At 37.1% G+C, this 17,349-nt stretch overlaps 1 long non-coding RNA gene across 1 annotated transcript; it reads right to left on the reverse strand.

Moving 5' to 3' along the window:
- Positions 1–2,421: 2,421 nt before the first annotated feature.
- On the reverse strand, positions 2,422–15,647 carry LOC120322975. The gene is made up of 5 exons (XR_005562995.1): positions 15,480–15,647; positions 7,544–7,673; positions 4,560–4,727; positions 3,738–3,831; positions 2,422–2,593 (listed from the first exon to the last, which is right to left on the reverse strand). It is a non-coding gene; the product is annotated as an uncharacterized LOC120322975 (long non-coding RNA).
- Positions 15,648–17,349: the final 1,702 nt, after the last annotated feature.

Genomic DNA, 17,349 nt, shown 5'->3' on the forward strand with positions numbered 1-17,349 from the left:
CTTGAACCTATGAAAAAGTTGTAGATCTCACTGGCAACTGAATTAGTATCTATGACATTCCTTTTTTTTAACTTGTTTTTAAAATCAGATGTTTTGATGAAATGATAAATACATCTGGAATTTACATAAATGTAATAAAGACAAGACAACATATCACTAAGTTGTATTGGTAGTTTTACTAAAGTGGAAAGACCTGACCTCACTCCTTCATAATTAGTAATACTTCTGTAAGTTAGTAAAATTTGCATTTAACAAGAGTAAAATTTCCATTTCCTTTGATTAAAATAGATTTTAGCAATATAGCCTCATGCCTCATACATCAAACTCCAGAGAAGCAATCATCACAATAGCTGCTGGTATAAAAAGCTATTTTATAACAGACACATTTATTATACAAAATAGTACTGAAAAATCATCCTCTAGCAATTTTAATCAGGGGCTAGAATTTCAGCAGGCCAGTAAGCCAGTGAGTCAACCAAAGAGCAGAGGAACTGAATGGTAGGTGCAGTTCCTGCATGTGGAATAGCTGCTGGGTTGCCCTGTTCTTACACACATTAAAGGTGTGACTGCTGTGCATCCCCTCCACTAAATGTTATTCTTTATGTTGTGTTTTTCAGATAGTCTCCAAACAGGAAACTGCTTATTGCTCCACAAGACCTGAGCTGCTGTTTAACTGCAGCAAAAGCTGTGCAGGAAAATTGCATCTGTTTTGCTCCACTGAGAATCTTCCCTGTTCCTTGGCCTCTTTACTTCCCTCTCAGGGCGTGTGTGGAGCAGAGCTTCACCCTGTCAAGAAAGCAGCCCTTATACTTGATGGAAGTTATGCACCTATTATCTGACACCTCTTTCATTTAACCTTAAGCTGCTACCAGATGAATTCAATTAGCTTTTACTCACAGAGTTATGAAAACATGAATGGTGGGGTATCCTCACAAGGGAAAGGAGCTGGTCTGAGTTAAGGAACCCATGCCCCTCTGACAGCAGGGCAGGAGTGAAGCATGGCAGCATTGTTATACAGCACACAGATGAAGGGTGGTTGAACAGAGCTTTCAGGCCTTTTAATCTGGTTTTTTTGATCATTTCTGAAATAGATCAAGGAAGAACATTCCTTTCCTCTCTGACAAAAAGTACTTACTGACTTCTCTGTATTAAACATCACCTCCTGCTCTGGAAATTGGGCTCAGGAATAGCACCTGCTTACTCCATTTCTCTGTGCTCAGTAGAAAGGCCTGACCCTGGAGAGCTGTGGACCCAGTGCTGTGGTACCTCATTGAACAGCCAGAGGAACTGGGGCATTGTCCTTCCTGAACTGAGGCAGATGTGATCCATCAAAGAAGCCATAAAGATGCTGAAAGGAACTACAGAGAAAGGGCTGAATTGTTTGTATATCAACATAGACGGCCTTTCAAACTGAACAGAGGAATTTTAACAAATGATGCAAGTCGTGAAAGTTGATATTATAGGAATCAATAGATACCTGGTATGAAAAAACAGTGATGACTGGAGTACATTTATCAAAGTCCTTGCACACTCCAGAATAGACAGTGCCATAGTGTATATTAAAGATGGACTAGGGCATAAAAATAGAGTAGTACACGAGAAGAATTGATTTGGATCAAAATCACTCTTGAAGAGAATGATAAATAGTCATTGAGAGACTACAGGAATTCTTTCTGTGTAGTACAAAAGGTTACCTTAACTCATGATTGATATCTTGATAGTATTTATTACATGGAGACACAAAACCCACTCACAATTGTTTAATTTTTCTCTCATTGGAGAGAAATGCTACTGGTAACAGACAGGCCCATATGTGCTTTGCTGTGAAAATTCACAGGGTTCTTCAACAAAAAGTCACCAAACCCACACCCATCAAACTGTAATCAAAGGTCTGGTAATCAGTGAGGACAATAAATGAATGCCAGAAAAATAACCTAGTTGATGATGGCATCCCATTTACTAATTTTAAATGTAATGAAGAACAGAGAAAAGAGCATCCATGGCACACACTTATAATTTCAGAGGGGCAACAAAAAAAATGCTCTTTCGATTTATTGTGGGTCTCTCTCCCTGCATTCACAGGTTTAGTTCTAAACTGCTTGAAACAAACCATTTGGAAAATGCAAAGCACAATACAAAAATGAGAGAGAAGACCTGTTATTCCAGTGCTTTCTCTGGTTCTTCCCTCTGTTTTATAACTGACAGTTTTGAATACCTCTGCCATATGTATGCACAGCTATTCAGTTCTGCACCTGAAAATAATTCCTATTGTACCTATGACTTATGGATGCTAAACCCAAAACCTGAAATAGCTTAAAATTCATCAAGTTAACAATAGTAGCATTGGCACAGGGCATAAATCCATATTTAGACATCTTGAAGACAGTGTTAAGTTTTCTGTTATCTTATTAAACTGTATCAGACTTGCCTTGCATAGAGTACATCCAGGCTTGATAAATGCTTGGCTTCAGCTACACTCTCCCATTTATTTTCACACTGTCAGGCTTAATCCATAACTGCTGTTCAAAGGCAACGGGCAGGAGATGAGGGTGTATCTTGACTCAGCTGGTAGCTGGCTACTGGCTGCCAAAAGCTACAATAATTTATTATTATTCAGACTGCATCTTGACATAATTTATTTTCATTTTTTATAATCTATTCTCTGAGGATAAACAATTTATAATCACATTATTTAATTAGTTTTTATTTTGTGTCAATTTGCTTAATCTCATTGACCAGAAAGCATGGGTTTTTATGGAGAGGAAAAAAAAATAAAACCCTCAAATGAAACCCCAACCAAAGAATCTGAAAAGCCCACAGAAGACATAAATGCAAAACATGGATTGCTGAAGTTAATATAAAAGTCTAAATACACATCTTTTACTCAAACTGAACATAGGAGAGATGTTACTGACCCATTGCAATAGATATACTTGATTTATCCTGAATATTTTGAAATGATGGGGGTTGACTAACACTGGATTTCATCTCAGATCAGTCTTTGGCTGCAACCTTCTTCACTTCATTTCTGATATTTAATATTAGGAACAGGCACAAGTAAAGAAAACTCATTTTCTCGTGACAGAGGCTGTAAATGTTCATCACCCAACAAAAGTGCATTTTCCTTTGTCTAAGGGCTTATTTTGGATCCTAAAATGGCTGAAAATTTAATCCAAATAAATTTTCTCCAATGAGCTGCCAGACAAAACAGCCAAATGTGGATTTTGAGCATCACTTCTCAACAGACAGCAGCAATATAAAATCTTTCTCACTGGAGAGTTTTTAGATTAGATTAGACCAGTCTCTTGATAAGCAACTCAAAATCACTGGCAGTCACAGAGAATCCCCTTTGTAAGCACAGCTGGAGAGGAGGGAGGAGGAGACTTATGTGAGCCAAATTTTTCCACTTTTTCATTGAAATCAAACCAAATGGTACCAAGTCAACTGAGCAGGAGGTAGAAAGAGGAGCCTTTGCAAAAAAGTCCTGCCTGAGAGAAAAAAGGTATGTTCTGAGAATATTCAGTCAGTTCCTGAATGATTCATGGGTAGGAAAACAAAAGAAATCAAAACAGAGAGAATTTGTCAGTTTACCTCCAAATTATTTACGTCAGTGAATTGCTCTCCTTCTAACTCTGTCAACACTGAATGTGTCACAAATGTTGTATGCAAGCTGCAGACTAAATATTTTAAAACTTCATTCAAAGCAGAAAGATCACTGATTCAAAAAAAAGCATTACCACGTGATTTGGTGATGAGGGATGCATTGGACTGACTTGCTGTACCTTTGCAGAAAAACACACTTGGTAGAAAGGTCTTCACACCTATAGGGGACTGGAAAAGGAAGGAAAACAAGGTAAAGGGGAAAAAGAATGATTGACACAAACTGCAGAAGGAAAAAAATCAGTTATTATTAGTGTATTATTGAGTAGCATAGAAACAAAATTGCACTGCAATCATGCTCAGTACTGAGACAGCAGCATTAGAGATTTCTGTTCATCCCTGCCAGACTGTTACAGGACAGTGGGGTGAGCAGCAGTGTCCAGTGTCACCAGGGCACCCCAGTGCCACTGGTCTGCAGGAAGTGACAGCCTGTCCCTCTGTTCTGAATCCCACCCTTCCACCAGCATGGAGCCTCCACTGAAAATTTTTGATAACCTTTCTATTCCAGAACCTCTGTATTAGAACGTTAAACCTTGGTAATAAAATATGACTCCATGATATTATCTGAGAAGTAGAATTGATGCTTGAAAACTTTTTTTTTTTTTAATTTTAAGTTAAATTTCTGGTTTCATAGAGTATACATTTGCAGCCGTCACCCAAATTTTCTTTTGTTTAGGAACCTGACAGTGTTTATAGTCCTATTGGTTCTAAAGGACAACTGCTCCCCTTCTACCCCTTAAGCTGGGAAAAGATCTGATAAGGCTGTTTTTCGCTGTTTTGGACTGAGCTTTGCATAGGCTGGGATAGTTCAACACTTTGACAGCTCTGACATCCATATTCACTCCTTTTAGGCAACAGAAGATCAATGGCCCTATAATAACATTTTATCTTATTCTTACCTTTTTACTTGTCTTGCTGCAAAAATGCTCCATGGGGGGGAACTGTGTCACTGCAGTTGTGTCATAATTTTCCAGCTGCTGTACTGCAAGGGGAGGAACATTCTTAGTGGCACACAGACTATTTCACTGTTTCATCAGGTATATTTATTCACAGAGCTTGTTTATTACCTAGACATGTTAAAAGTGAAAATAAAACAAAATAAGTGCTTCTGGATGTTCTTGTTCATCATCAGAATCCATCTGAATTGAAAAGATGCCACTGTATCAAGCAACCATTTCCTTTATCCTCTGAGTTTTTGAGAAAATCTTATTAGAGAGTCTCAATTGGTCCCTTGATTTGAGATGTAAAAAAAAAAAAAAAAGAAAAAGAAAAATTCCATATACTGATTCCTTAGCAATTTAAATTAATCAAATACAGTGTATTCTGCACATATACAGTAACCTCCTTCTTGCCAGCAAACTACTTAAAGGGTGTCTCATAGTCTCTTTTACAAGTGCTGCTTAATAATCTGCTCTAAATTGTCAGTATTGTGGTTTGGACTGGTTTCCAAAGGTCACTGAAGTTTGCAAAATAACATGAACTGCTTGATGCACCGCCTTGTCACCTTTTACCACCTGCATTCTGGTGCTGCTGGTGGCTGTCACTGGCTCAGCACAAAGCCAGTTCAAACAAACACCTTTCCTCAGGAACAAGGTCTAGCAGATGAAGATGTTGCATCTTTGTACTTTTCCAAGGTCTTTGTTTAAATTTTCTGCTTGCAAGTACCAGCCAGGAGAGTTCCAGTACTAACAGGACTAACAAAGCCCATGCCTGGTTCAGACTTCAGCAAAAATTCTGTTCTCTCCTCATCTTCACTTAAATAAGGCATTCAATCATATTGATTTACAAGCAGTTTTGACCTGCTTAAATTACCCCATCTCTAACCAGTTGATAGTTAAGCTACTAATTACCCTGTGGGCAGAAGAACAGTCATGGTCCCAAGAATTTGTTGTGCAAAAGGCTGAATGACCCATTTATGCAGACAGAAAAAAAATCCTGAAACAAAATTGAAGGGATTCTTGCTGTATATCAAGAATATTGACTCCCATAAAACACAAGCTCTTTTTCCTCCTCACTCTTACTTTTTCATCAGCATAGTTACAGAAAGAATTATTCTGAGAACTGAACCAATTGATAACCACTGTTGCAAACCCACTTAAAAAGCTGGTGATGCACCAGAGAAATGGAGCAGAGGATAAAGGAGTGGCAGCACTGAGCTGGGAGTAGTGTAGCAATGTGCAGATCTATTCCCTACCTATGCTCATTTATTGAGATAGACTGGTGAAAGGAGTCCAAAACTAAGTATTCACACTCATTACCAGGTAAAAGAAGAGAAAAAAAGAATTTTCTCTTTACTTCTTTTGATTTCAGGAGTGATTAGGTTCACTTGCATCTCTTAAATTGCTTGGTAAGTGTTCTATCTCTCTCCTTTCAATAAAAAGGATAATATATTTCATTGTAGCATTTTCACTCAAAAGAGATTGGAATCATAAAGAACAAGAAAAAGGGGGGCAAGGTAGTATTCTGAGGTCATTAGGATGTTTTAGGAGTTGTTTTGCTTTCTGTCTAAAATCACTTTATCACCTCTTCATATCCTGTAAATAGGAGAGCTACTTCTCCTGAAAAGCAGCATTAGTGGTCATTTTAGGATTTTTTTTGAAATCTGTTATCCTCTGCTGAACTACTGAACACAATTCATCAGGACATTCTTCAGCAGCATCAGACTGAGTTAAATCTTATTCCAAACTCCAGTATTCTGTCTCAGATGGCAGCTGCTTTATTAACAGCACCATGCTAAGCACTGTGGAGCCAACAGCAGCAGCAAAGTTTTCTGAAAGTAGAAATCACTTGACCTCAACACGGCACAATCAAAAACACCCGAGCCTGCAGGAACAATTTTTCTTCAGAGCTCCCTGTTCCAGTCCGAAAGGATCTGCATCCCTTGTGTGAGGGCATCAGTCAAGTTTGAAACACAGAGAACCAGGTGACACCTCACACTTGCAGCCTTTTCCTGGCACTGCTCTATGTGAACACAGAAAAGGAAGGAAGTGTTGAGCTTGCTTCAGCATGATGTTACTAACAAGCTTGGCATAATAAACTGTAGGAAGTCCATTGAGGAAATATCTAATATTAAAAATATATAAAAGTCCAGATTTTGGCTTGCTTATTAGACAGAACTACAGGATCTTAGCATCAGTTGAGACTGCTTCCATCCCAGAGCTCGAAGTAAAGAACAAATAGGGGTACAAAATTTATGTCCTGATTAAATATTCTTATCTTTGTGTTCAAACTTATTTTTAGAAGAACACAAGAAATAGGGAAAACAAATTTAACTACCTTGTTTTAGAACAGAACTCTAAACTCAAAGATTTTTTTTTTTATTAGTTCTTTTGGGGGGTTGGTTTGTTTGTAGGTTTTGTTTGATTTTTGTAGGAGAGTATTTGCAACAAATTCCTAGTGCAAGTGAAGAAATAGACACCACACATTAAAATTGTATTCTCTTCTTCATGTGTGGCAGCTTCAACTACTCCTTCAGGTGTTCTGACCTCCCAGCAGAAATATAAACAGGCCAACATGAAGTACTTATTCTCAGAGCCACCAACACTTTGCAAGTCAGACTTCCAGACACAAAGATGTCTTTGTATTTAATAACCTTTAATTGATTTCCCTCTCACATATTTGTTTGCTCTTACCAAACCTTGCAGACACTCTCTTTGTCAGCCCAAACACAGATGGAGCCTCTTTCATGCAACTGGTGCTCATGGATGCACACAATATATTATTTTATATTACTGTATTTGTTGACTCTGTGCACATTGTTTGAAGAAAGGATGCATCAGATGTTAGAAAGAACTGTTTTATGATTTCAAGGATATAATCTGTCTTATTAATATGTCATGCACATGTATTTTAGCTACATGAATAAACATTCTGTACTACTTACCAATCCCAGATATAGGGTCCTTCTTCGGCTGGATTTTGATGTTAGCCTCAGGCTCTATGCTGGGAACATTGTATCTATGTCATTCTTTTAACTCCTTCAATATATTACCAATTTGGATTTCTTTATTTTTCTGAAATCAAGTGGAGAGAATAATAATCTTGTGACTCCAATATGAGACCTCAGTGTGTTCCGATAGGACGATACATTATTAGGACAATAAACATATTGTCTACTCTACCTGTTAGGGAAATATAAACATATCTGACATTATTTTAGAGAAAAATAAAATGAATTATCATGGTAACCATGATTTGGAAGATTGAAAGTACAAATTTTACTTACAAGGAGCCATTTAGTCCTGCCATCAATTCATCACCCATTTCCCTGACTCAGGTGCCAAGGCTGGAAAAGCACATGGAGTGTGTAATTTGAAGTAGATCAATAACCATTGTCCTTGTGATTCATTTCAGTAATTAGTATAATTGTGGGTATAAGGGCAGTCTTTGGGCCATAAGGCTTGCCTCCAATTAGCTGTCAGCATTGCCAATCAAGAGTTGCTTCCAGAGTTCAAAACTATATAAGATTAAGTGAGATCAGAATCTGGCCCACACATCCCAGCACTGTTGGTTTTAAAGTTATACAGTAGCACCAATACTAAAATTTTACGGAGTGTGGTAAAGGTCAACAGATAAAATAGTTGGAACTTTTACTCATGAATATATTTAATTTGCTACTGCAAATGATTTTGATTACATTTTACAAAATACATGGCTGCTTCTCGTTTTGCAGTTAAAGATTTCTAATAATACAGCCAAACCTCCTTAATCACTGTAATACAGCCAAACCTTCTTAATCATTGTTCATTCTAGCAGAAAGTAAAGCTTGCTGTGTTTGAAGAGACCCAAGTCATCTTAAGAGCATCCCTTTTTGTTCCTTTTTATTTTATGAGATTAGAATCCTTAATAGCCTTTACCATATCTGGCTGCAATGGAAGTGTGAAGAAGAGTAAAACTTGCACAGTGGATTATATGGCTGGGACAAAACTCAGTTCTGTAATTAGGTTTGTATCTGTTGCTTAGGTTTGCAGAAAAAGTAAAAATTAATGGTTCTTTGCCTAAGATTGCTCTGCAGAGTTATACATAATAATAAAGCATGGTCAGAGACAGGCCTATCATCTGAATATTTGCCAAAACAACTGATTTATTATTTTTTCTTGCTAAAACACTTCAGTTTGGAGGAAAATAAATAGAAATACTCAGTGCCTAGACAGTCATCATTTTAATTGCAAATAATTAAGACACTAACACAGTCTTGGAACTCCCACAGACACTTCCAGTTATCCTTATAAAAAACTCAGAGAAACTTCAGCTACAGTCTCAGATACTTAAACTTCAGAGTTGGTGTTGCTGCACCTTCAGAGCTCTGCTGCAGAGTAGCCTTGGGACAGATCAGTGAGACTTTACAGACACTCCCCTAAACCCCCAAAACTGAGCACAGAGTTCTTTTTTGACAGAAACTTCATTTTCACTAAAAAGAAAAAATGTGTTCAGGCAAGTTGATGGAGAAATGAACCAATCTGAATGTATTGAAGTTCTTCGTCTTGCTACAGTGCTTTTTAAATGGTGTCTAAACAGTTGGTCACAGATTTATTTATGTTTCTGTGTAAAGAAAGAAAATATTGTCATTTTCTATATGGGAAACAGTTTCCCTAATTATTTGGCTCCTTCTTCAACTACATAAACAGCAATTTGTACCCCTCTCCTTCAACTGGCTGCAATTAACAGCTACATTGCAATAAGCAGATTATGTTAATTAAAAACTCAAAACTATGTAAACAATGGGAAAGCTGACTAGCCATTTTCTATTTTTGCCAACTGGGAGGAACACAAGAGAAATTAGTATCAAGCTTAATTTTGCTGTTTATAATTCAACTTATTTGTAACAAATTACAGCATTTAAAAAATGTTTTTTAAACAATTAACTGTATTTCTCTACACTATTTGAACCATATTCCACTTGATAAGTTTACATCTGTATGAACTGGGGGAAAATAGAGTTTAAAAACAACAAAAAAAAAATCTCAAAAGGTGTTAAGGGAACAGATTTCCAGGTATCATCACCAAACTGGAATATTAAACACAAGATGCCTTCCGTGCCTGAGTCACATTCTCAAAAAGTCATAGCTAAGGACAAAAGTATAACTTAGTTGTGCTTCCTCAGCAAAAATTAGAGCAAACTCTAATTACCCAGCTGACGTGAATAAATCATGAACTTTTCAGATGTTGCTACAGTTTCGTAGAGTTTTGGTTTCTTTCTTCTTTCCAGACCATGATTGTTTAAGGAGGGCGGGAGGTAAAATGTTGGATATCGTGTTTCCTGTGCTCCCTTTTGGCCATGGAGTTGGACTTCAATGGAGAACTCCTGGACTTTGATGATCCTTGTGGGTCCCTTCCTACTCAGGATATTCTGTGATACCTCTCTATCACACACTAAGGGGATGTCACCACCAAGTGAACTGCAAGCAGAGAGGCTGCGTATATGCAGCAGATTTATTGACTGTATCTGGGAAATTACCATTGATCAGAATGGGGGAAGAAGAAACAGAATAACACACTGTGGCCCTTTTTCAGCTTTATCAGGAAATGGTATGGCAGGAAACAGCATGTTTCCTTCCCCAAGTTACCATGACCAGATATTGCTGATGGACAACAAAGAGGAAGACACTGAAGTAGGGAATGATCATGGCTTCAGCTGAGCTGTTTGATGGTTTCTGTGGGTTTTTTTCAATGACTGTGCAGGAAAATAAAATGATACAGCAACATGTAAGGGCTCACTCAGTCTGGGACCAGACCTTCAGAGTAGCCAGTATAAAAATACTTGTTCAGTGCTTAGTTTCAATTACACTCTTGAACCAAACTGCTTCAAAAAATGTAGACTCTCAGAAGACGTGAAAGTTGCTGATGGAGGCATTATTCACAGACCCTCAGGAGGCCAGATAATGCTAAGTGCACAGCAAAAGACAACAAGAGCACGGGAAGCTTGAAGAGGGCAGAGATTTAGCAGAGCTGGCCACATCGTTAGAATCTGCACCTACTGTCTTTGAGTCGTTTACAGAGAGTGGGAATCCTGGAGTGCTTCATGTATATTATGTTAGAAAAACATTTCCTCTGTTTTAAAGGCAACACTGATTTCCCATCTCCTGCTCCCTGCAGAGCTCATGGACAGTGGGAGGGCTACTCGAAATAAAAGTGCAGTTGATCATTTCGCTTTTTGTATTTTCACTATTTTCCTTTTGGAGACATGAACTTTAAATGAGCTGCTGTAAAAGCTTCTTGGGGTCAAAATAGAGGAAATCACATCCACCACAGAGACAGGCACAGCAAAACCCCCTAAAATGACCATTATGTTCAACTCAGCAGTCTTTTTCCTGTTGGTAGGGTTTTGATACAAGCTTAGCATCAAGCCAGGCTGTCAAAAGCAATGAAATCTATTTCTGTGACATTGAAAGAGCTCTTGATGAAAGTCAATCAGTTTAGGGAATGGTTTTTTGTTGGCTTTTGTTTTGTTTTGTTTGTTCGTTTGTTTTTTCAGAGCACTTGGAAAGAAGACAGGGGAAGAGTTGGGTTTTAACAGAATTGCTGTTTTCTCTTCTTGTTTTCTAAGAGGTAAGAAATATGTACTAAGCAAGCCTATTTATTCTACAAACAACACGTGTAGTGTTTGATGGTAACAGCTACATTTTAGTCTGACCATTTTCTGAGAGTCTTATTTCTTAACAGAGTTAACCCTTTTGCCAGGTCTTTTATTTTTAAATTATTGGAGGGGCTTAGCTCCTGATGGGACTCTGTTTCTGGGTGACACAGAGCAGCCCTCAGGCTCCTGAATTAAACAATTTTTAGTTTCCATACTATAGAAGGAAGAATAACAAAGGGGTTAGGAATGATAAACGGGGGGAATTTCAGCTCAGATAATAACAATGATACTGGAAATTTTTCTATATTTAAGCTGTTACAACATTTCCTGTACAAATATGTATTTATTGCTGCAAGCTACTACTATCAAGAAGGGCTGGACTTCTTGTAAAAGGCTTTTTCCTGCACATAAGCATTTTTGATACTTTCTAGTCATTCTGAAGTTAATGAATACATAATTTGTAAGACCATTCAAGAGCTTTATCTAGTCCAGACGCTTTTTTTAAACATAATTTAACAGCTTGTTTGCTTACAAAGAGTTTTATGGACTCTCTGGTTCCCATTAAAAAAAAAAGGGTAGAAAGTAAATATTCCAGTAAAAATTATGTGTTCGGTGGTGTTACAAATCACTAGTTGTTCCTTTGCGTGGATTTTCCCAGCCTGGAAGGAAACTAGGGCTGTTTAGAGAGGATCACTTTACAAAAAGCTTAACTTTACATCTCTATCCATTCTCTACTCAAGGTGAAATGAAAGAAATTGCCATCTTCTCCCCAGTCAGTTATTATAATAGTATGAAAAAATGACTTAAATATTGACCTTGTCAATGCAACCAAGTTTAGATGAGCTAAAAGTAAATCAAACAGTCTTTTAATCCCAGGAAAATATTTTAAGGCTTTTCTTTTTATTGTCTCGAGCTCACTTTTAAGACCTTAGTTTATGACACAGTAGTGATTCATGCAATCACCAAAAGAAAACTGAGAAAAGAATAAAGCAGTGGTTATCCATTTTTGTAGCACTGAATCAGTTTTATGGTTTGTTAACTCAAAAGCAATCTGTGCTGTTTAAAAACTCTACTGATTCTTACTTAATTTTTCAGTAAAATTTTCCCATCCAATATAAATCAAACCAACACTTCACCTAACACTGGCACTTTCTTTTACTCCCTTTCCAGCTGGTGCTGCTCAGTTTTGTCCACTGTAAATATACATCACATTTTCCATCCAATCCACATGGTACTTGTTATTGTTCCTCCTGCTTCTGATCTCTGAAATGAAGTCAGGACTCAGTTCAGAGCCATCAATTCTACATGGGGAAAAAAGGCACTTCAAAACAGAACCTGAACTACCAACAACCTCAACTACTAAATCAACATATTCTCTGAGTTGAGTACAAGCATAGGTCAAGTTATGCAACTTATTTAGAAGTTTTTAATGCTGATACTACTGGAACTACAGTATTCCAAGGATATACTAAGATAACCAACATTCAACAAGAGAAAACCTACTGATAGTAATATTTTTTCTCTAAGTTTAAATCTGAAGTTAATGTTGAACAGATTATACACTTCCATTAATTTTATTTTCCTAGAAGTTTTTAGTTTACCTGTTAAAAATTTTAGATAATGAAATGTGTTCCAGCTTTGAGATGGTGAGATTAGGTTGTTCAAAAATGTAATTGATGCTATAAGGACACAATTGTGCTGCAAGTTTACCAATGATATGCCATTGATCATGGATAACATTTGTTTCTTCGGTGGTATCTTTGAATAACAATTTAATAATTTCATAGTGTGAGAAAACAAAAGACAGAATGTGCTTAATAAAATCATAAAGAGAGGATGCTGTGGTAGCTTTTCCTTTCCACTGAGTGGATTCAGTAGTTTGACTTTGTCCCATTCATAACTGTAGCTTATTTCTCCATTACCCTTCCCAATACACATATTATCTTTCATTATTCTATGCTCTATCATGGATGAATTCCAATGCCACTAAAACTACAAATGTCTTTGCTGTTAACTATGCTGCCAGATTTTAGATGGAGCTATCCCAAAGGTTCTATAGAATCTTTTAAAAAGGTTATGGCATATTTATGTTGTAATTTACTCCATGAGTAGCCATGCTATAGCCTTAGCTCAGGCTGCAGTTGCAGCAGTGTAATCCAGACCCTGAATCCAGGACTTGAGGTCCCAGTTTTTCTCATGCTCAGTAAAAATTCACCTTCAGAAGTCTCTTCACCTCAGTATAGGATTATTATTATTATTATTACTATTATTAATTAATATTCTTAAGAATCTGTGTATAAAGCCAAATGTTGGAACATAAGAATATTATATTTTCAGAGAATGGAGGCCGTGGGGGTTTTTTGGTTTACTTAAAAATCCCCAACATAGGGAATTACATTAAAGCAATTTATAAGGTAATTTCAGAGTGAGGTAAGTAAAAGTTAGTGATAAAATAACTCCATACATATTTCATTGTCTTTTTATGCATGTGAGCTGTTGCTACATTAAATCATCATATATTGTTTTTCCTCTTGGTCTCCTGCCTCAGTGCCCAGAGAAAAAACCCGTCCAGTACAACTGAGACCCAGTCAGCTGTTCTTGCTGCCCAACCCACTGAGACACCCTCAGAGGAACATCATTCCAGAAATTCCTCAGGGAGTGAAACATTTTCCCATTTCTGAGAAAGACTTTGTTATTTTTAAGGTTTGGGATGAGGAAGGGTTGGCAGAGAATCGTTCAACCATTTCTATTTTACTCCTACTCCCATTCCCTGCCCCACCAGGAGTGATGAAGAAATCCAGGGAGATGTGCAAAGCTCACCTTCAGTGTGACAGCCCTGAGTGACCAGAATTTTGATCTGACAAGGACATAAACTCTTGTAAGTGAAGTGTGTTATTGATTTGTATGCAGCTGCAGTGCAGGGATCAGTTCAAAGCTATATGCTGTCATTAAATTCCTCTCAGATTAGGAAAAAAAAAATCTAATTACTTTCATTGAGGTACACAAAAGGAAAAAATCTATTTTAGTATTTTGGATTTAAAATTGATCAATTCCATTGTGCCATTTACCTCTTGAACGGATGGAGTCTGATACATTATGTAAAAAACAATTATATTCTAGAATAAATTAAAAGCAAACATATTGTTTGTAAAACTGAACCACAGATGTTCTGTTCTTGTGGGCATTTAAAAATAAATAAAATCAAGATTATGAGTCAAGAAGATGCATGAAAAAGACATGATTATTTAAAATACTCTTATCACTGTTAATATAGATGACCCAGGAGTGATTCACCCTCAGAGCAACCATTCCTCATTTTATTTTTAGTAATTTTCAGACTGAGTCCAAGGTTCTTTGCAGCCTCAGGAAGGTCTGAATGGTCTGATGGTTCATTTTTGCTGTGCTCATTGGTATTAGTATTTTAGTATTTTCACCACTTGCATTATAATCAATGCTTTAAAAAATATGCATTCTAAGCAGTATCTAGAAATGAATTAATTCCACTTGATTTTCTGCTTCTTAGACCTATTTAAAATAATCTCATCTGCTTGATACAAATAAGTCCTGTTTAGCCCTTCCCTTCCCCCAGTTCGATTTAGCTTTTCCCTATTGTTGTGGCAGAGCTTTCAAAATGTGTTTGATCAGACATTCTTTCTGCTTGATGTTCTGTGCCAGTGATTGACAACAGTCCTTTGTGAGCAAGCATTTAAGTAATGATGTACGGACTTGTTAGGGAGCTGCTGTGTCAAGAGGAGAAATGAACAATAAATTAGAATAAAATGGAATTGCATTTGAAACTTGGCTGGAGGATTTTGCATTTGTGAGGACAAAGGACATTTGACAATCTGAGTCATCTTGCAGCTTTGCCTGTAGCAACTGTCAAATTAGTTCTTAATGCTACAGGGAAAGGGATTGAGTCACAGCATTGCTTAAAGTTAAGAGGCTCATCAGTAAATCACTGGCAATATTAACAATTATGAGCTGCACATTAATATGGCAAAACCACTCTGAATATTATGCTTACAACAGAAAGCCAAGAGGCAAACATAATTTTTCTTTCAGATCCCTGTGCCTTCTCCCAGGAACTACAGCTTTAAATTGGGGTAGGCAGAGGAAAAAGGAGTAAATCGAGTCAAGATTTTCTAGACTACATGTTCTCACAACTATATAATGTGAAGAAAATCAGGCACTAAATATGGTTTTAGCCAAGTATAAAAGTGAGGTGAGGAAGAAAAGTGCTTACCTGTATATAAATTCAGGATTCACATGCTTGCCTGTCATCCGTAAACTTACACCCAGCAGGATCCCACAGTGCTCCTCCCTCCACTCAGACACCTTTGACTCCAACCCTTCTCTGCAACAGCTGGAGGATGTGACCAGATGTCACAGTAACTGCATTCCCACCAACACATGGTTCAGATAACTGGTGTAGATTGTGGGTCCATGCTGGGGATGAGTAAGGGCTGTGCCACATACACCAATTCCAGTCCACTCTAAGAGAAAACATCAGGTTTCTCTTAATTATAAGCCATATTAGAGAACAGTATTGTTTTTCCAACCTCCTCAAACACATGAAATTCTTAGAGTGTTACACAACTTTGATACCAGAGACATTTAAGTTGTTTCGCAGAGCGCAGTCCCTGTGTAGGGTTTGGGTCAGAAAAAGTACCCTGGTGTTGAAAGGCTCACACAGAATCCTTGGATTCGAGCTGTTTTAAAAAACATGGTGTATTTTCAGGCCATCATTTTCATGATCCTTTCATGCAGCACTTTATAGTGTGGCTTTCAATGAAAAAAAAAATTATATCCATGTTTTATTTTTAAGACTGAAGATAAGACTTAACTGCCCCACATGATGATCAGTGTAATTTCAACTCTTTCAAAATCTCTACAGTCTGGTTCAATATGCTGTATGATATTATAAGGAATCTATTGTGCCAGGCTCTACACAACTTTTCAAAGACACAACTGCACAATTCTACCATTTTCTGCCATGAAAGGGGTCAGAGGGGAACAGAATTAGATATGTTGTGGGAATGGCCTGAGGTACAATTGCATTGACAACTCATAATGACACGATAGGGTACCTTCTCTCATAAGCTGCACAGGTCTCTCACACAGCAGGCTCTGCCCTTTTAAGTGCTTGCTCACAGTAATGAAGTCCCACAACACTGACAAAGGAAGGATGATGAGTACATTCACCACCTGAAGAGTCTCTTAAAAGTGACACTGGAGAAAGAGATTTCCCGAGCTCTGCAAACACTGCACTAATGAAACTTTGAGTGGGATTGGTGGATCAAAATTAATTAAAAAACCACAAACCCTAAAAAACCTCACAAACAAGCAAATAAATTAACTAGTAGATGAAACTACACCAATGCATATTTTTAAGAAAGACTGTTTCATGCACCCTAAGTCCTATATTTAGCAGAGCTGTCTTTCTACTCACCAAATTCTTTGCCTGGCACACAAAAATATGATTACAGGATGTCAGATATCTCCCAACAACAATGAAGATTACACAGACTTTACAGCTATTCACGTACGAAATTGGTCACTCTAGGTTTGTTGGAAACTCATTTCAGATTTATGAGAATTTGTGAATAGACTTATTTATAACCAGGCTGGAAGCACATTCAGTTCTTTAACAAGCTTTACCATCAGTTACATTGTTAACTGAACCTGAACATGCAATTCAACTTAGCTGGAAAAGTTATAGTGAAAAAAAAAAGAATATTTTTTTTTTGGTAGATCTAATTGAAAGTAGAAAATGACATCCAATTCCAGGGATTTTGTAATAGACCTATTTTTATTTTGTGCTGTAATTTTTTACTAAATGTGCTCAAGTTTTGGGTAAATAGAGACAATATTGTCAGTGTAACACCACCTACCTATAATAAAAGTTACATAAGATTTAAGTAATAGTTTACAAGCCAATTTGTGCAATTAAATTCACAGAGGTCTGGAAGAGAAAGGTTTGATATTCTGAATTTTAAATTTTAAGAATATATCTATGAACATAAAATATGAGGGGTGTCTTTGGACCTAATATCTGGTTTCAATTCTTTGCGGACTCAGGAAAGTCTGCTTAATTTCCAAGTATTTTGGGGATT

The sequence above is a fragment of the Pipra filicauda genome, unplaced genomic scaffold, assembly GCF_003945595.2.
Source record: "Pipra filicauda isolate LSUMZ 115617 unplaced genomic scaffold, ASM394559v2 scaffold178_size1475342_pilon, whole genome shotgun sequence".
Taxonomy (NCBI): Eukaryota; Metazoa; Chordata; class Aves; order Passeriformes; family Pipridae; genus Pipra; species Pipra filicauda.